We start from the raw sequence: 21,395 nt of genomic DNA on the forward strand, positions 1-21,395 counted from the left end.
AAATGTAACAACTTCTAAAATGCCTAAAATAGCACGGATGTTTATCATATACTTGCTACAAGGCTGGCATATTAAAATGTATTTACATCTCCAAAATTTTAACCTGGAGCAGACTTGATATTATCTAAATAATTTGTTTAAGAGAATGTAAAATAATTTCCTCCTCTTCCAGGGGAGATGTGATATTTACGAAATCTTATCTTCACAAACAGAATTTGTATTTTAAGCTTGCAAATTAGAATTTGCAATCTAAAGAGAGTCAGGCTAAAAAGGAATTGGGAATATGTGATCAGCAAAGGAAGAAAAAATTGCTGAAATGTATCACCATTACCGCATTAATATATGGCAACCTTATGACAGGTAAATGTATAAGGACTTATTTGCCAACTCAGAACACTCTGTATGGTACATTGATTTAAATATAGCTGTGCTTTCCTCTCTTCAGTAGGTCATAATATAATAGTAGCAGTACTTCTTCTGATGTCCTCTACTTTTATGGTTGACACAGGAACCCAGCTAGAAAGATTACAGAAAATTGGGGGAAGTATAGCAGCAGACTGCAGCCATTGCCTTGATATATTCAGTACCATGGGACCAGTGCATTTCTGGAAGTGGTAAGAATTGCTATTAACATAATGCTAGGAATATGCATCCCTGGAGTCATTCATGCTAAGAATTAAGGTGACTTGCATTTCTGCAGTACAAATTGTACACAGTTAAGATTTGAGATGACATTTCTATGCCACAAATGATAGCTTCTCTGTCCTTTTCTTGTAGATGTATATGCACTAATAGTGCCATAATGACAAGTATGTATTCAGATTGCCACAATATGAGCAAAATTAATGGCTGTAAAGAGGCTATAATGTCTGTCAATTAAATAATATGCATTTTGTAGGTGCTTAAGTATGAGGCCACATAATAGCTTGTAGTCATTCAGAAGAGCTTCTAATGCCATATCACTTAAATCAATCTATGTCAGCTGTCCTCAGCCTACTGTAGGGTGAAGGTCTTTTTTGCAGTTCTCCTGGCTGGATATGTACCCTTGTTAGCTACTTCAGATTGGCAAGAGCATGATGAATTTATCCTCCAGACCTTCCTTAGAATGCTCTATGCCAGTTGAAATGTGCACTTGTCTATGTCAAACTTGCTGAGCATGCATTCTATCCTCCTTGTCAATGTCGTTGATATGTCGTTGATATTGAAGAGCATCAGTCCCAGTACAGACCCCTAGGGACATCACTTGTCACTGATCTCTATCCAGACATTGATCCATTGGCCACCTCTCTCTGTGTACAATCTTGCAACCATTTTCCCATTCACTGAACTGTCCACCCATCAAATCACATCCATATATTTCCAATTCAAAGAGAAGGATTTGTGGAAAACTGTGTCAAAGTTCTTACTGAAATCCAAATAAATGACATCAGCAGCTTGTGCTTCATCCACTGATGTAGTTACACTGTCATAGAGGGCCAGCTAGTTGGTCAGGCAGGACCTGACTTGGTTATGGCATATCACCTCCCTCTCTTCAACATGACTTAGCATACTTTTCAGGAGGATGTATTCCATGATCTTCCCCTGCACAGAGCTGAGACGAACAAGTCAATAGTTCCCTGGGTCATCCTTCCTACCCTTCATGAAAATGGATGTGTCATTTCCTTTATTCCAGTCACCAGGGACTTGACCTGAACACCATGACTTTTCAGGTGCCATTGAGAGTGGCTTGGTGAATATGTCATGCAATTTCCAGAGGATTCTGGGATGCATCTCACCAAGACCCATAAGCTTATGAATGTTATGCTTCCTCAGGTGGTTGCAAACCTCATCTTTGCTTTTAGTGGGAGGAGCTTATGCTCCTCCAGCCCCCACCTTCTGACCCATCAGCTTGAGGGCTGTATGAAGAGCACATGCCTCTGAAGACTGAGGCAAAAGTTTGTTGAGTTCCCCAGCCTTCTCCATATCCATTGTTACCAGCCTAAATAGGACTGCATCAGACTTTTCTGAATACCTGGAAAGAGCTCTTCTCTGGATCTTCTGCCTAGGCAGCTTGTCACTTTAAGGCTTTCTGTTACTGAAGAGGTGAGAAGAGACAGGAGCAGCTGTCATACACAGTTGATAGCATTTCATGAGGTCACTGACTGTGAAAGCACCTAGAATGGTTAAATTCGAGCTCTCCTACTGACATGCTGTCTTCAGGCACAGAAGCAGCAGCATCTCTGTCACAACTTCCGCTGTGCTTGGGTCGCAGCTCTTCTCACCCTTCCTGGAGACCATATCTCCCTCTGAGAGTAAGTACTGGCCAGCTCATAGCAGAGAGGGGATTGTATTTGGTAGCATCTTGGATAAGGAACCACGCCAAGCCTAATTTTCCTTTCTGCTGTGTTTTCTTTCTCAATGTATGCACTAGACAGTTAACTTTGGAGAAACTCCAGAGGAGATTTGGCATTGACAGTGCTCAGGATGAACCAAAGCTGACCCATGGAACATCAAACAGGGGCTGATGATAAAATGTTTCCAAGCACTGCTTATGAAATCCATAGAAAAGCAGCACTGTCATTTTCAGTCAAGTTCTTGTGTTGCAATCTGTGTTGCAGCCAGCCAAACAGCTGTTCCCAAAACACTGAGGGATTAAGAGTATGTCTGCATCTGAAAGTGCAGCCCAAACTGAGTTGCTCAGTATCCTCTGTGCTTTTCATAATTGCTTCAGTGTGAAGAGTAGCCACTAGAGCCACTAGAAACAAAATAAGCAAACAAACAAACAAATAAATAAAAGGATATTTGCTTGAGAAAGAAAAAGATTGTAAGGACAGTGTGTGTTTCAAAAGTTCTAGATTTGAAAGACTGTGATGAACACTGGACTGATTCTGATTGTGCCAGGAGATAGGTTCATGACCTTGCATCTCTGTAACACTGGGACTCAAGCAATACTGTCCCTTCTTTAGGAATTGCAAAGAATGAAGACCTTATGCCAGATGAAGGGGGTTCTGTTGACCATTTCAATTCATAGAATCATAGAATGTCCTGGGTTGAAAAGGACCATACCGATCGTCTAGTTTCAACGCCCCTGCTGTGTGCAGGTGCACCAATTACTAGACCAGGCTGCCCAGAGCCATTCATTTCCTGTAACTCAACAGGAATATTTTCTTAACTTTCATTCATGATACTATTTATTTCTTTTCTACCTCTCTGGATTCTTTCCATGATGGTTTTTTTGTTTGTTTGTTTGTTTGCTTTGTTGTTTTTTGGGGGGTTTTTTGGTTTTTTTTTGGTGTTTTGGTGGGGTTTTTTTTGCATTTTTTAGCAGTTTACTGCCTCCCATCTTCCCTTACAAATTATTTCCCAGCATTCTTTAAATTTGTTATTGTAAACCTTTATCTGGCAAATCCCGCTCTCCATTTTGTTACCCAAAAGGCACATTATACACTAAATGTATTCAATTCTTCTACAGAAAATGAGAGTTCAAGCACAGAGGGATGTGAAAGACATCATCTAGCGCATGGCTCAGTTCCACCCCCTCTCCCACAGTGCAAGTGCACAGGGTGAAGCAGTCATCACAGGAATGTGCCATGGAGAGGTAAAGGTACTGCTGCAAGGCATTTCCTGAGCTTACTATGGTCCACATAACAGCTGGAGGAAGAAAAATCTCCCACCTGACATATGCGAGTCTCCTGCTGGTATCCAAACAGAGCACTAGCATTGAGGGAACCAGGATTTTCCTTTACATGCACCAGTTAGATACCACTTAGATACAGTAGCATGGCAACAGACTGCTTGGTAGCTGTGTTAGAAATGAAGCACTAACCATTTCTCTGTGTTGTTGTCTCCAAGGAGAAGTTCAATATAAGTCAGTCCCTTAACATCAGTTTGACATCAGCCTATATCTTTGCCACATTAATTCAATTTATTACCCATTTTGATCCACACTTTGCATCCTATTTAGAATGCCAGGGGACCTGTTTATCCCTAATGATTGAGGAAGCGTTTGTGTTTTATAAGCTATTTGGGACACACCATAAGGAACTTAAAGTGTCTGGTTTATTTTCGCTGTTAAATTTACCATGTGCCCAATTCTGATGCCATTGAAATTGATAGCAAAGTTAGCAAAGACCACTGTAGATGGAACACTTTCTGAAATTTAAGAAGCTCCATCAAAGATGCATCTAACTTATTCTTTCCAGTAAAACAGGCCTACTGGTATCTTCATAAATAATGTACAGGAAGTGTTATCAGGGTGGGGGAAAAGTACAAAACGTTAGTCTGTTGTTCTGTCTTTTATCTCTAGCTAAACTTTGATCTCTAGAAAGTGTTTCTACTGTCATCTGTAAGAGTTCCCTTCGTCTTCACTCAGTAACATATTAAAATTCAGCTGACTAATTTCACTGTTTTTCTTTGATCTTTTTCTTTCAATGTGAATTACTCTCGCTGAAATGTTCGTATTTGCTTGATCAGAATTCATCTTCCTTTTTCTACGTATTCATACATGTGCGAGTTTCCCCGTGCTGCATTTTTGCCTAATCGTCATTGCTAATTCAAGTAGTCTTCTTCCTTTTCTTCACTGGTGCTCTTCTTTCCAGGTGGTCTTTAGTGATCTGAAGTTGGTAACAGATGGAGCTTTATCTACAGAAGAGGGTTATCCCAACTTTTCTGAGACACACTTACCCATGGTATTTGTTAAGGTGGAAAGAGGGTTTTCCCCTCACTGTACCCCACCCTCTCATCTGCTGTGAAGATCCATTTGTGTGTTACTTATTTAATGTGCCAACTCAGCACTGCTGATACTGTTGTTGATCTTAAAATACTCATAGAGTCATAGAATCATTAAGATTGGAAAAGACTGCTAAGATCATCTAGTCCAACTACCAACTCATCAACCCATAATGCTGTACTCTGCAACACTTTGGATTAGCTTCACTATATAATGTGGCAGTTTCTGTATGTTGATGGTTTAATTCTACAGATCTTCTTGCTATTTTCTCTGTTCCTCCTTTTCCCCCTTTCCAGCCCAGGACCTCTCCATCCATACTGGACTCTAGTTTGAGTTAGAAGGATTTTCTCTCCCAAAGTGCCATTGGGAACAGAAATGCCTCAGACAGATGCAGTGTATGAGAGCACAACAGCTCTCATCCACAGGGTTATTCTGAGCTCAGCGAATCAATGCTGTCTGCTGAGAAGCAGGAAGAAAGTATCCACCAGTAGAGGAGGGGTAAACCCTTGCTAGCTTGTCAGATCGTATAATCTCATGAATGCATCATACAAGGCAGCCCCTCTGAAAATGCAGTTTAGCTCTGCTTTGCTGATGAGATGATAATCTAGCATTTCAGTACCTGCATTCTGTCCATGTCCCAGCTGTGGGTCCTTCAGACCAGATGTAGCTAACTGTCAGCTGGCATCATTTCATGACTTACCACTTACTTGACAGGCATTTAACTTTAGTTACCTTGTGCTGCGTCTTTCCTCTTGATGCATTTCAGAGTGAAAGTGCAGCTGTATTGGTTTTTCCATCACCAGGCAGACACTGCAATCCAGGACACAGACTGCTGTAGGACAAATGTGGGAAGAAATGATAATGCTTTTTGCTACAACTCCCAGCATGCATGCATGATGGGAACTGCAGTGAGAAAACACCAGCTCTCTCTGCGTCAAATATGCCTTCTCATTTCCTTATATTTCCTCTTAGTTCTGACATCCATCCCCATATTCCAGCTTCACTTCTGGAGATTATGAAAGCTCTAAGGATTGGTACTATTTCACATTTCTATAGGTACTGACAACTGCTTTCTCCCTTTGAATGCAAAGGATGTTTGCATCCAAAATGTTTTATTTACAAGAAAACTTCTTATTCAGTGCCCAGAAAAACCCATTGAGAACAATCTGAAAAGTGGAATATTGCTGTCCTAAAGCTTCCTGAGATGTTCTCATGTCACAGAGAGTATGCTCACAGTATGTTTTTAATATCCAGGAGTGAAATACAAAAATAGGTTAAGGAGATATAAGAGGGAAGAAAGAATTTTATAAGGAAAGTCTTAAGTGCTAATTTCTTGAGCTTGTTGGAAATGCTGTTGGTCCAACTGCTATTCAGGCTTCCTTCTTTCTTCTCAGTGGAAACAACACTGATTCATTGGGCATAGTAAAGTCTATGCCTGACAAGCAGGTAAAAAAATTGTTGCTAGCCATAGAAATCTCCTCTGTGTAGACACTCTGAGTATGCCATAAACTCCATGAAGTGGTGCAGTTTAACATACTTAAAATGAGCGTGGGCTTGACTGCTGTACAGTATGTCATTCTCAACGTAACCATGACACATTATGAGAAGGATATAATTTAATATATTTTCCCTCTGTCTGGTAGTGCATGTTTGGCTCTGTGATTCACACATGCCTGAGTTAGAGGGAAACCATCCGCTGTAATCTACTGTGCTGCAGGAGGGGGGGAAAGAGTGAGTTTGCAATGGCATGGAGTACTCCCAAGGGTATGTGAGCAGCGGAAGATCCATAGTAGGGACCTGGGGAGAGGTCATTCAGCAGAGAGGCTGGCTCCTCCAATCTTGGATTTACCTGCACCTGTCAAAACTGAACTGCTTTGGCTGTAAATCCTGCCCCATGGCAGTCGAGAGACTCCCTCCATCAGCAAGACCATCTGGAATAAATAACTAACTGATGCTTCTTACATGTAGCAGTCAAAGGTGCTGTAAATCATGGGCAGAGAAACTGGTGATGCCTTCCTCCTACCTCCTGTTCCTCCAGACATTACCTGGCTGCTGCTTTTTTAGGAAGCTTGTAGCCTTTACTTTGCATCTTTTGCTTTAGTGTATCACAGGGTTCTGCAAAGCAGGGCTGAGCTCTGTTGTTTTCAAACAATATCATGTGAACCTGTCCATGTCTGGCTAGACAGCACAGAGTTGCTTTCAAACTCACAAAAACAGGAAAAGCCATATATGCAAGTCAATTTCCAGGGGAAAGCTGAGACTTTTCATCTGGAATGGCCACATGCACATTTGCCTGCATGTCAAGGAGGCCTGTCTTTGCTAGAGGTTGGTGAGTTTCACAGCACCAGTAAAATAGCAGCCTTCTACCTCTGCTGGCACATCCTGCCTTATGAGAAATGCTGACACAGAGCCCAGAAAGAAAGTGCGCCCATGACCCCCTGCATGCTTGGCCAGCCCTGCGGGCCAATGTCAATCAACAGAAATCAAAGCAGCCTCCAACTCTGCACAGAGCCAGGCCACTTTGTGACTGGGACTGGGGGAGGGAGAGAGTACAAGCAGCAGGATGCTTGTTTCTGGTGTGTTTCATGCTCTGTGGCAAGAACTGCTGTGCTGAGACCACAACTGGAGAGCTGTCTTGCTTCCCTCACTTCTGTCATGCTGCTACTTGATTCAGGACCTATGTTGCTCACCTCTGAGAAGAGAAATGGTACATAGCAGAAAAAAATAAACCACACACAAAAAAATTTATATGTTATTGCCATTGTTTGGGGCTTTCAAAAACCAATGTTCCAGGTTACAGACAACATTTTCAAAATAGTTAAAATGTTATCAAAATAGCTACATGCCATTTTCCAGAAAACATAATAAAAAAATTCCAGTGCAGGATAGAAAAAAAAAGCAACAATGAGCTTCTGATGTTAGGCTTAAAGCAGAAAGTTTTTCTTTGATATGTAAGCTATGCTATATATGAAGGGAAACTGCAATTTCTTTGTATCTATACTTTGTAAAGGGAATAAACACAGGTAGATACCACAAGATTTACATCATTCACATGAAGCATTTTAAAACACTGCAGACTTTTACATGCCAGTGTAGTTAAACTCATTTTTAAGAGAAATGAAATCTCAAGGAAGAAACATAGATCTGCAGTTTCACTCAGCCAGCCTGAACAAATAACAAAGATTAGGGAATTTTACCTCTGCTCCCTCCTCCCTTCTCCAAGACAGATCCTTTCTGTAATGGTAGCCAAAGCAGGCACCCTCCCTGTGCTGTTCCATCTGCGACCAAGGATATTACCTACCCCCTTAAGAGTACAACTGGAAAACTGTGTGAAACAACAAAGATAACAACACATAAGAAAAATCTCAGAAGCAGAAACTGTGCCTCAAGCAGTACTCACTACAGTTTGCCTCTGCTGATGTAACATTTCCCCAAGACAAAGTGTCATCCCTGCTGCTTAGGCAAACCTTGTCACAGGGTGTGGTGAAATAAGCAGCACAGAGCATCTCAGTCTTACCTGCACCCACAGATAAAAGAGAATTTTTGCTGTAGAATCCTGGAGGTGAATTTCTTGCCAGTGTAAGTGAGGGCAGCATTTTATTTGATCTGCAGCCATGAAAAGTCAGAAGATAGTGGATTTCTAGAAAGCAATCCTTCACTGGCCGGAGTGACTTATGGGGCATATTTTTTATTTCCATTGGCTGTAAATAAATTTTAACGCTTATGTATGTGCCTAACGTTAGACAGAGTAAATCCAGATTCTGGATTCTGGTTAATAAGGAGCTCTGTATAATAAAATCTTTCAGACCAGTTCAGAACATGCCAACACAAATACAGGTCTCTTCATTATTGTTTCAGAACCTCACTGGAGAAAGCTCCCCCATTAAATATGAATAATATGTGAGAAGCAGAGCCAATTTTAGTATTTTCTTCCCCTGCTTTAGTAGGATCCAGCAGCTGTGGCATCACATGATGTGGTAAAAGGGTAAGATGGGACTAATCAGGTGACTTCATTTAATGAGTGTTAAAATAACTCTGCTGAGACTTCTGCTATCTTCACCAACACCAGAGAAGTCATATTTGGCTCTTAATTCTTAAAGTAGCACTTGTCTTATAAGGAAGCCCATATGGTATATGAAAGCCTACGATAAGAAAACCCTCTGGTGGGAGGAAAGACCCATATTTGTTGCTGTGTAACTCTTGTCGATTTTTACTGTGAAGCGACGCTGACTATCCACAGGCCTCATGGTTCCCACACTCTGCTTCTGAAGAGGAAAACAAACTCATGTTCTGCCTCTCTCTTTCTCACAATTGCTACAGCACACCACTAGAAAATGTTCCACCAAATTATTTGCCTTCTTTAGGAGGAAAACCACTGGAGGTTCCACTCACATAGTTGTAGAATTGAGTTAGAAAGGACCCTTAAACATCATCCGGTCCAGTTCCCCTGCAATGAGCAGAGACACCTGCAGACTGCAAGTCATGGTGAAGGGAAGACGACAACAGAAGAATCTTTGGCAATTCAGTGAAGCAGAGATGCTAAACTGTCCTCCACAAAATTATTTTGTTCTTCAACTTTACATTCAGAGTATGAATGTGGAAGGTGCAGTGCTTCTAAACTATTGTAAGTTTGCAGATGCATAACTGAATGATAAGAAGGTTAAAGCAAAGCTTGATGTAGGAAACACAAGGAAGGGCATCCACATGTAAAACAAAGGTAACATCTTCAACACCACCTTTTGCAAGAAAGTAATTCCGTGAACAGCAAGTACAATCAAGCCTGCTCACAGGTACATGATCATAATACAAAGATCTCAGTTCCCTGGTAGCTTTTATGTTATTTCTTATTACAGTCCTCTCACAACAGACTACATCATGTTTCCAATATGAATTTGGATTAACTTTTTATCTTTTAATTATTCTGTTTTGCTTTTTTCCTCCTTTTCTGAGAAGCAGAAGACTCCTTCATGGAAAGTGGTATCGTACTCCACTGCAAGAATGTTGGTTTGCAAAAACTCTGAAAAGTGCAAAGAGAAGAACAAATCTGCAACTGTTGTAGACTGTAATCTATAAGAGGAGGCAACACAAAATCAGACTGACTCAAAAATCTGAATGCAAATCACCACAGTTACAAGATGATACCTACCTTATCAGCATTCTTTAGGCAGAGAAGCAGTCATGTGTGATACCGATAATATGATGTAAGCAGACTAGAGCATAACTTTATTGTTTAACACATAAACAAAGCTTTAAATAACTCAATTCTTCTCCAGTCTTTTATAACTTGTTGTAAAGGATTGCCTATAGCCAGATCAGTTTAATTGTGATCCCACCAGATTTGAGACAGCAAGGAGCTGTGTTGCAAGAGAAGAAGGATGCAAGGAGAGAGGAGGCCCAGATACAGAAGAAATACTGTCTTCAGTTTAGTATGTGTCTTGACTCCTTTGAACTCAGTAATCCAGTTCTTCTCTTGAGGAAAGGCTGTTTTGATGCAAAAGCTTAAGGACAGTCCTCAGGACCTGAAGAAGCACAAACTCTGCTTTTAAGAGAATGACAGCCGTTATTGACAATGTTGGCTGTCGTTTAAACATTTTATATATCATCATTTCAACATATCACATGAAAAGCCAAAATTCTGTGGTGGCTGTGTTGGGATGTCTCCAAAGAATACCACTGGAATGGTTGGAGGTGGGTTGCATCTGCCATCAGGTGAACTCACTGTGTTCTAATATAATTCACACAGAGCCCTTGGTATAGCAAGATTGTGGCCCTGGATGCCACCTCTAGTTGTGGAATCACTAACTGTGTGGCTGTAAAAGCATAAGAAGGGCAAACACAGCCTATGGAGTTATTCTGACTTCCACAGAGAAAACTGTTGCAGTTCTGCTAAAACCATACCACTTCTCAACACACCTGACCCCAGTCTTCCCTTGCTTCTTGGAGCAATATCTTACCCTTAAAGATTTAACAGTGTGGAAATTTCAGAACTGTGCAGAAAGCAAGGCTTTCCATCTCTGCTGTGCCATGAATCACGCCTTCCTAGAGAATGTATGTCATTTCTTCCCACAAAGACATCTGCAAGCGATTTGCAAGGAATCACTTGGCAGAATGGGACCCGAAAATGCAGTACAACACAAATAAGGGATAATAAATGACAGTCTTCCTGACTTGTCCTAAAGCATGCAGATACAGCCTAGTCATCTCAAATTTTAGACCAGATTGTCAACTTGGACAAATCGATCTGCCTATACCCAGTCCTTTAAAAGCATGGCTAGGAAGGAAAGAAAGATAATCCTGTGATTAATCTCAATAAATGGGTTCAAGGGGAATCTCAGGCCAGTGATAGAGCTGGAGATTGGCTTACTCAGTAACTGTCAGTTAATATGGCTTAACCTGTCAGTGCCTCCATTCTCTGCCAATGAAGCACAAACAAGAATTCACATCTCTTTGGTCCTGTCTGTCTTAAATCTTTCACATTTTTGAAGGGCTTTGAGGCTGCTAGATGGAGACACTAATAGCACAGTCTGCACAGCCCTTATTATTGTGGTTTACTTGAAGCTTAAATGGTCCCTTTGGAGATCACAGCCTTCAGAGTGCCACTTTTTAGAGATACAGAAAAAACAGAGGCCGTTCCGGGGACATATGGAGGGAATATACAGCAAATATTCCTTAAGTAAAATATTTGAACTATACAAAATCAAAATAATCTTTTTTTGTGGATGAATTCTCAGTATTTCCATGATCATTTGAAATAGAAAACTTTTGTTTTTATACTGATATAGCTTACTTTTTTCCTTTAATCCTAGACAAAGGCAATGAGGGCTGTTTTCCAAAGTCATCACAGAAAATGGTTCTGAGAAACACCAAATCATGTCAAGGAGAATTGCAGAGCTAAACCCCCCAAACTGGAAAGTTCTGAAAACCTATTTTAGTCACATGAATTAAAAATAGTAGCCTTAAAGAAAAACCTTGTTAAATGCAGTAGCATGGACATGCAACTAAATAATATGATCTACATGGAAATTAAATAGAGAAAGTACATGTCATTTTGTAGGCAGGCTGTTTTCAAAGCTAAACCTGCTTGTGTATGCTGCATGACAAATGCCTCATACTTTCAAGGAGTCCTTAAAAAAAATACAAAAAGGAGGACCTTTGAGAGATGCCTACCTACTCAGTTGCTATGGCAGCTGCAAGCATCAGGGATAACCTGGAGTTCCTGGGTTATGGTGTGGATGCAACCCTATTAACAAGTCCTGCAAAGTGCTCCATGTTAGGGATAAATGAGTTGTCTGGTGGCCAAAACTAAAACTTGGAGCTCAATCAGAAGACTGAGATCCAAGCAAGGTCTGTTTCTGATGCATTATATTCCCACATCTTATTGATATTCAGCTCTTAAGGATGCATCACAATTTTAAGATAAAGATATTACCTAAAGCTTGCAAGCTGTCTGTGCATTCAGCTGCTATACTTGCAAGTTAGGAAAGTTAAGCACAGGCAAACCAAAAAGTCAGGCACAGATAACTTAAGATTGCATGGCAGGAGTCAAGAATAAATACTGCTCTTTTACTGTCCCTTATATGGGTAAATTTCGTTTTTCTAACTGTAGTGTCAGCTCTTCTAAAAAAAATATCACTGACAAATTCTTATTTCCCTTCACTTCAAATCTGGGGCATGCCCATCCTTTTTAAGGTCTGTCTGTAAGCAAACAAGACAAGGACAAAGCAAAATTTCATTTTGTTTCCTACTGCTTAGCTTCAGATTCACCACTGTGAGGGAATTTTGTATCGGCCATTGATGTCTGTTTTGCTGAAGGAAAAGGCACATGTGTCTATCTGCTTGCTACTTCTTACCTCCTGCTGAAATACTGCAGATCATCTGGTAGTATCTCCAGGAACAATGGTGATTCTGAAGAAAAGGGACTATCATCCTGACCCAGGAGATTTCAGGTCCAAACACTCCTATTTCTTGTTATCTTGTATCTCTGTCACCCCTTCCTGTTCTGAAAATAGAGGTTATGCCTTCACTTTTTCCCTTACAATGTGTTTCCTGCCCATGGATTGCCATCTCCTTCAAGCAGGAGTTCTCTGCACTGATGCATATGTATGAGAAGAGGAGGCTCAGGGGAGACCTCATTGCACTCTACAACTTCTTGAAGGGAGGCTGTGATGAGGAGGGGTTTGGCCTCTTCTGCCAGGCAACAAACAGGACCCAAGGAAATGGCTGCAAGTTGTACAAGAGGAGGTTTAGATTAGACATAAAAAAAACCCTTTTTCTCTCATAGAGTGGTCAGGCACTGGAATGGCTGCCCAGGGAGGTGGTGGAGTCACCGTCCCTGGCAGTGTTCAAGAGGCGTCTGGATGAGGAGCTACGAGAGATGGTTTAGTGGCTTGTGGTAGCAAATGAAATGGGAGGACAGTTGGATTAGGTGATCTTGTACATCCTTTCCTACCTTGTAATTTTATGATTCTGTGATTCATGATACTGAGCACAATCAGGTGATTTTTAAGTTGAGGCACCTCCTAGTTGTGACTGTGATATAACCCCTAAAATAATTGCGTGAAGCTAGTACCTCCCACTTCCATGAGATTTAGGCTTCCTTTCCCATTTTCAAACCTCATTGAAGGAGAAAGTTTTTTCCAGAGAGAAAATGAGTTATTTTTTCTGACTAGGGTTATTAGTATACATATGTGCAGCTTCCCTTTATGTCTAGGTGACTGTTTTTCGGCTGTTCCCCAAGTCCATTACATTTGGACATATTTTCAGACCAAGAAAGTAACATATTCTTCTGTCAGACTGCTTTAAAGTAAATAAAAGCATTAATATGCCACAACACATTACCTCTGCTTTTGTTTAAAGCACTTAGAGATAAATTGAGGGACAGTGTTTGAGGGAGGAAGAATTTTGACTCCAAGGAAACTCAAATACCTTGTAATATATACCACTGGAATCCATTGAAACTTTCAATATCTATGAATACAGTTTTCACCTCTTCATAGCGCGGATTTCTGCGAATTGACTTGATCAACTTAACAACTAGACTGGAGAAAGAAATGTTCATTTTACAGATTGCATTATTCCATCACTTTTATTTCAGAGCTTCGTGTTGAAATGTGATGGAGAAATCTGTTAATATTACAAGCAATGGAATCTAATTCCTGATTTATTGAACCTAAACTAGTCAATTTTGCTTTTCCACAGCCTCTCTTGATGACTAAGCAATTGTTATTCATCTTTATTCCAGAATACTCTAATTACTGGTATGTCCTGTTACTGACATATTACACAGATAATAAAGCAATACACTCTTATTTTTTTTTAATCTACAGTGGTATAGTCCTACCATCATTACTACTGTAGTTCTGGATTTTCCAGGTTTACAAATTGGATCTAGGTCAGTCTTGGGTATGCAACTAAGTCTCTGTCCCCTTAACCATAATATGCAGATACATTTCTTCTATTTCTATGCTAGCTGTGACACACAGATGATACCTGGTTTCTTATAAGATTTCCACTACAAAATTAACCTGTAAAATTCAACTATGGAGCAAATCTGAAGGAGGGAGAGTTTTATTCAGATCAGTGCTTTAAAAGATTGCATCATTTTTGATTTTGTATTTGAAGCCCTAGAGATGGAGTTATTGAATCATCCAACCTCTGCACAAAAACTTTTAAATTCATTCACAGTCTTAATAACATATATCTTACTTTCAATGATCTTACCAATAGGAAACAAACCTATGATAAAAATGCTTAATACATGCAGAAATGCAAATCATGGATCCAAGATTCCATTTTGGTTAAGATAACAGGCATAAACCTTGGTTATTCAGCATTACCGTAAAGCAGAACTAAGGGGGGGGGGGGGAGGGAAAGTACTGTGTGATTGCAAAAACTCACGGGAGGCAATGACGATTTCAGTTCCACAAATAGCTACATTATACAGGATAAAGATAGAGCACTCTGAGATCCCATCGTGAAAGGTATTATTGGTGGGCTGAGTATTCTAATTGCTTTTATATTGTTGATTTCAAGCCTGAAACTGCTGAAGCTGCATCATTCTCAACATGAGAGAAGATTCCTGTAAAGGAGAAGGGAGCAGAAAGAAGAATATTGTTCAGCTTTCTCGTCATTTTCAATTCTTTCACCTTAATGCTCTTCCTTCCTGCTGCTATTCTTCACCCTGTTCCTTTTTCCTTTTAATAAACTTAAAAAAAAAAAAAAAAAAAAAAAAAAAAAAAAAGAGAGAGAGAGATAGAGAGAAAAGAAGAAGAAAAAGAAAAGAAAAAGAAAAATTACTTAAAACTTTGCAAAGAAGGTGTCTGGAACAGGGGAACAGGTTCAAGGCAAAATAAATACCCCAATGGGCCTTCTTTTATTTTTCCCTTATGATTACATTTGTGTTGAGTTCACTGAGGTGAAGAGCACGAGATTTCAGTGAGCTCCAGTGCTTTTATGGAGAATCATAGAATCACAGAATCATAGAATTGCTCAGGTTGGAAAAGACCTCAAAGATCATCAAGTCCAACCTCAATCTAACTGTGCTTTTAAACACATCCAGGTGACTCAGCCACCTCCCTGGGGAGCCTGTTCCATTGTTTAACTATCCTTTCTGTAAAGAAGTTTTTCCTGATATCCAACCTAAACTTACCTGGTATAACTTGAGGCCATTTCCCCTCATCCTGTCACCTGTCACCAGTGAGAAGAGACCAGCCCCGCTCTCACTGTAAGCACTTTTCAGATACTGGAAGAGAGCAACAAGGTCTCCCCTCAGTCTCCTTTTCCCCTGACTAAACAGTCCCAGCTCCCTCAGCCTCACCTCACAGGGCATATTCTCCAAGCCCTCCACAAGCCTTGTTGCCCTTCTTCTGTCCTCATCCAGCACTTTCATGTCCTTTCTGTACCAAAACTTTTCTGTGCCCAAAACTGAACACAGCCCCTAGTCCTGCTCACAACACCATTCCTGATTGATAGAAGCCAGGATGCCATTGGCCCTCTTGGCCACCTGGGCACATTGTTGGCTCATATTCAGCTGACTGTCCATCAGCACACCAAGATCCCTTTCCATCAGGTAGCTTTCCAGCCACTCCTCTCCAAGCCTGTAGGATTGCCTGGGGCTGGTGTGACCAAAACATAGCAGGCAGTATGTTTTATGCAGGTAACAGACCTTAAATGCTCTTTTCAAGAAGACTGAATAGATTTTTCTGGAGGAGTTTATGCATGTTTTCATTAGGTGCCCTTTCTCTTCTACAGATGGAAGTTGGAAATCTTGGTCCTGCAGAATCTAGAGCTTCAAAGTGGAAAACTTGTATGCTCCTTCTTCAGAACAGGTAAACTAAACACACCTGAATTCCATCCCCAAAAGTACACTGAACACTGTTCTCCAAATGCTGCTCATTACTTATAGTAGTAGGATTCAACTTTAAATACCTCCCATGAAAACCCTGTTTTATCATGTTCAGCTGTGATTCCTTTCCTTCACTGCTCTTGTTTTATTATTTAACCTGCATTTTCTTGGAGCAGCTTAAACCTATTATGTCGGGTTCTGCCTTTGATATCTAATGAGAATAATAGGTTTCCAGTATGCAAGGAAGACGAGCCTGTTGTTCAGCAAGGCCTCAGGGCTGCCCCTGAGAGTACAGACACAGCTATTATCTTTCTTGTGAAGACATTACTGCTCTATAGCTTCAGGAAACATGCAGTAAAATGTTCAATTAAAGTGGATTACATGTTCTTAGCTGGTCAGCTGTAATACCTAGGCTTGAAAATGTATTAAGGGATCCGAAAAAGAATGCTGCTTCTTTATTAACCTCAGAGCTCTGCCCTCAGTGCCTGTGGACATATTTTGCTTTTATATTCCTTTGCAAACTTGCCTGGGAGTAATCCAGTTTTACAGAATGGCTGCTTTTACTAAAACATTATATTCTGCCTCAAGTCTGGTCTCGATGTTTACATTTCCACAACTTAAGCTGAGTTGGGCCATTTATTTACTTCCATATTCCTTCCTTACACTTTCATTGCTTGCCAATACTGCCCCTGCAAATAATCCAAATGCTTTTGAGAATGAATTATCCAGGTAGCTCCATTTCCTTTATTCTTATGCAAGATTGCTTCACTTCTGATGTCACATAAGAAAGTCATAAGCTAACTAAATGCTACTGCAGCAGATGCTTTTGTTTCCTGCTGTGGCCATGTGACTATTGTCAGGGTTGCAAATGTACCCTGTTTTACGGGAGAGATTGCTTTCTGTTGTCTCCAATGGCTATTATTACTGGAGGAGAAGACCATGGTGACTGTTAGAGAGGAAGAAATAAAGCTCTACTGGGGCAAGTCCCTGAGGGCCTTTCTATTTACTCAAGTTCAGTGTCTTAGGAAGTCATTAGAGTGAGCTATCCTGAAAAACAGCTCAGCAGAAAAAATGTATTTAAATGAAAGCCATTGTATTCACATCTCAGGGCAGGCAGCGTACACTGTATTAATTTATGAATTGCAGCTATTTATTTAATCCCCTTATTCCTTCCTTTCAGCCTGGTATCATTCTTTTCCTTGCTCCCAGGCACTCAGGACTGGGCTGGTCCATTACATTCATCATAAGGCCCAGCAGCAGCCTGCCAGCACATCTTGGCCTTACCCTTCCACTGCCCCAAGCCTTCTAAATGCAGCGAGAGTCTGCAGCTCTGTCCTCTAGAGTAACTGTTTAGAAAAACTGTTCCTCACTTTGCTTTATCACCACCCAGAAAGCCCTTCCTGATTCTGAAGCTGGCATGGAATTTCAGTTGAATTCTTACCTAATCTCTCTTTCCATCATTTTTTAGAAGCAGCAGCAGCAACAACAACAACAAAACCCTCAAGAGTAAGTATCTTCACACTGAAGTAAATCTATCAGCCAGCATTGCCATGTCTCTGCATGGAGTGATATACAGAGCTGGCTCCATTTCCTCCTCCTCCAGATTGGAATCTCAGCTGGAGACAGGAAGACATGAGCTTTCTTAAAATCCCCTCAGCATCCCCTTTATTACAAAGCTGGCAGCTGCTACTCTATCAGTACTCACACATTTTAAGGTATCTTTTGAATAGTGCTGAAGATTGGGGGGGAAAGGAAAAAAAATGAAAAGAAAAAGAAAGAGAGAAAAAAAAAAAAAAGAAACCAAAATTCCCACCACCATAACTAATCCAGGGCATTTCAAGACACTCATTACAACTTGTTTCAACCAATGTCTTTACAAATGGGTGCACCACCTTCCATGGTAAACCTGCGCCTCAAGGCTAGAGGACAAAGCTTGAAAGAGCAGCAAACATAATCAATGGAATGTTGATAACGCATAGCTCAGTGCTGGAGATAGAAGTTTACTGAATAGTATATGTGTAGGAAGGGAGAGGAGTACTCTTTAGAGATAGAAACGACGGCAATAATTTATTATTTTGTTTCAAATGCTTAGAATTATTTTACCCAAGCCTAATGGCATGTAAATAAAACATTTACTTTTATAAGTATTTCTCATACTCCAAGAATTTCTGTCAATCTTCCAGACTTTTTGTATATGTAAAAGCAGCAAGTAACTGAATTTTGTACTCTGCAGTGGCCAGTAGTTGATGCAGCCATTTTCCGTTCCAAGTGGAGGGGGAATGTATGTTGACCCTCAGTGTTACTTGTTAGCGTCTTGAAAAGAGTGAATTGTGAAAATTAGTAGCATGATCCATAAAGTCAGAAAATGTTATCACACTTAGGAAAAGAATTGGCAGCTGCTGAAGAGAACTTCTTCTGCTTTCTTCAGCAAAAGTGAGTTTGTCAGAGCTATAAATGTTTGCACTGACGAAACCATGGTAATAGTGTTACATAGCCAGCAAAACACTCTGGTAATGATAAGGCTGAGCACAGTTTTCAGTGCTGTGACTTAGACTGAGTTTGTGGAGCTTTGGATGCCCTGGATTTGTGGAAGATGGAGGAAAAATTTATACTACATTCATAACATTGGTTCAAGCTAATAAAATATCTTTTACAGATCCTGCTGCTTTCCAGGAAAATATATCTGCTCATGATTCCCAAAGTTGCTATTTTGCTAGAGAATGATGTGGTGCTGTCATTGCTGACCTTAATATGAAAGAAGACTAAGAAGTTATAGTACCTGGGAGATGAACCAGGTTTTCTGAGGGCAGTGGTGATAGGGACATGGCGCATAAACATTCAGAACAGTCTACATTTGCAGAAACTGTGCTGGCATCTAGTTCAGTAAGGAGTCCATTATAATTCTACAGCATGATGTTACTGTAGCATTAGTTAAATACCGAAGTTTCTTTTACCATGAATTATCACATCATCAAGCCATTAGTATTAGTTAATGGAAACCAAGCAGCAACACAAGCTATGGTAACATTTCCTGGAAAACATATTCAATATTTCCAGAAGGCATTCTAAACTACTCGTTTAACTGCTTTGCATTCCAGGAAAGTAACACGACAAACAATAAACCCTCGTAAATGTTCTTTAATAGCTATCATTTCAGAATTCTGAGAAGAAAAATGTATAATAAAGAAAACAGCCTCAGTAGATGAGCTTTGCTCTTAAGCTGAGTTCAGCTGGGGAGTACAAGGTCCCTTAGAGCTCCAGAGGACTTCTGTCATTGTGAACCATGGAGATGAAAGGTGGAACATTGGAGAGGTACAGAAGAGACTCTTACTAGGTAGTCCAGAATTGCAGCATCTCTTTCAGTTACTCACTTAAGACAGAGGGACCTTTTAGTTTTATAAACACTTTTAGTTTTATAAACAGAACAGTTTCTAATTGTTACCCAGCACCTGGTGTTGAAAGATGCTGTCTTAAGACCCACAGGAGAGTAATAGGTGAATATGCTGCTACTAGGAACAAAGTGAATAGGTGAGATGGTGGGTCTTGGACTGCCACAGATATTGGGTTTCCTGACAAATGAAAACATTCTCACAAACAGAAGCATGAGAAAGGAGAATGGAATCTGCATGCAGAGGAAGATTAGAGATATTACGCTAAGAGTAGAGAGTCCTTAAGTCCCTAATGTCTCATGGGAGATGGACACACAGGGATGAAGGACTGGAAATGTCTGAGATACAGGTATCAGGAATAACTGGTGTATCTTTTGAGTTTCTAAATATAGTTGGTCACCTCGACACATTTATGTAATGATTAAGGATCTAAGTAGGTCACCTGGCTTCTCCCTTGAAATAAATTTTATATGAATGCTATGAACCCTCCTAAGACAAAGACATCCCAGCAAAGGAGTCAGGTGATAGATTTCCCCTCCCTCTCTCTCTTAAAAGTAGAATGCTTTGGAGGGTATTTAGGAAGATCTGCTTAGAGTCCTAGTCTGGTGTGGTCTGGAACGGAAAAATTTGCAGAGGAATGGGTAGATGAATAGTTGGATTGACAGCTGGACAGCTGGATGGATGGATGATTAGATGGATGGATGGATGGATGGATGGATGGATGGATGGATGGATGGATGGATGGATGGATGGATGGATGTTTGTCCTATTTCAGTTGATTAGCCCTAATTCTTTTATTTGTCATGAAAGTAAAGTCAGGATAGGAGATTTTGTCAGTCCATATCCAGTCTGTTTAGATTTTGTAACTGCCCCACAGACTGCAGTATAGGCTAATACCTAGGGCAGCCTCCAGTTACATGAGATATTAAAGCCTTGCTTACTGAAAGCATCATCATTATTACTCTGTAGCATATGACTCAAGCTTTCTAGATAGATTGCTACAAAAAGGAGACTTGGCCCTGAGAAATGCTTCTGAATATCAAAGACTCCTGGGAAGCCAGCAGTGGTTAATTCTCCTGCCTCCTTATTGCTGCTTGAAACTGTGGTGAGCAAATATGTCTAAAAATTCTGAGGACCTTAAATCCTAGCAGAATAATGAACGCTGGTCAGAAAGTGTGAATAAGGCAGAAAGTAGATAACAAGGTTATGAGTTTGATGCCAAGACTACAACCTGCACTCATAAAATGGGAGGTGTTTTAAAAAAGGATAGTTGTTACACAGCCACTGTGACACTTGAGGATGATAAAGTCTTATCTGGAATGGCAGGAAGAATTCAAATTCCCAGCAAGTGCATGCTGACATTGAAATAATTGAAGATATTCAGGGAATGTGGACAGGCTGAACTGAAGCAAGCTGGGACCTCTAAATTAAAAAAGAATCTCAGCTGTCATCAGCAGTTGAAAGAGGATAGGTGCATAGCCTTTATAGAGGGACAGCAGGACATCATCCCAAAGGCAAAAGATGATGCAATAGCAGTCTTTTGTCCTGATCATCCAGGAACTGATCGCAAAAAAAAATGCAACACCAACAGAAATAGTTAAAGACAAGATTCAGCAACCTCCACTGAACAGAGCAGGAGATGGTTTGCAAAAAATAGTGTTGAGAAGGTACTGACAATGGAGTCTGCACAGTCCCAGCATTTCAATAAAGATTCCCTTTGCTTTCAGACCTGAGTGTTCTCACAAAGTCATCTCATAAGACAGTTTTATGCAGTGCAATAGATCTGTTTCTGAGCTCTGATGCATCTCTGAGCAAGACCTTTTCCTTCTTCAGGGGTCTCCTCCCCTCACTGCATTTTGTCCATCTTTCCTGCACAGCTTGCAAGCTCCTTGGGCCAGGATTGTCTGTTCCTACACAATCAATGATGCTCTTGTAAAAACTGTTTTCAAGTATC

General features: G+C 40.5%; 1 long non-coding RNA gene across 4 annotated transcripts in view; it reads left to right on the forward strand.

Moving 5' to 3' along the window:
- The window catches only part of LOC146762617 (uncharacterized), a 66,443-nt gene that overhangs the window by 37,672 nt on the left and 7,376 nt on the right, over window positions 1–21,395 (forward strand). For 2 of the 4 annotated variants that reach the window (XR_014946638.1, XR_014946634.1), the window contains one exon: window positions 15,959–16,035. This is a non-coding gene — a long non-coding RNA (uncharacterized LOC146762617). Of the gene's footprint in view, window positions 1–12,460; window positions 12,655–15,958; window positions 16,036–17,520; window positions 17,559–21,395 lie in introns of all 4 variants that reach the window. The other 2 variants (XR_014946637.1, XR_014946636.1) reach the window with 2 other exon arrangements.

This window comes from Coturnix japonica, chromosome 1 (genome assembly GCF_054131305.1).
Source record: "Coturnix japonica strain WE chromosome 1, WE-NBRP24, whole genome shotgun sequence".
NCBI lineage: Eukaryota > Metazoa > Chordata > Aves > Galliformes > Phasianidae > Coturnix > Coturnix japonica.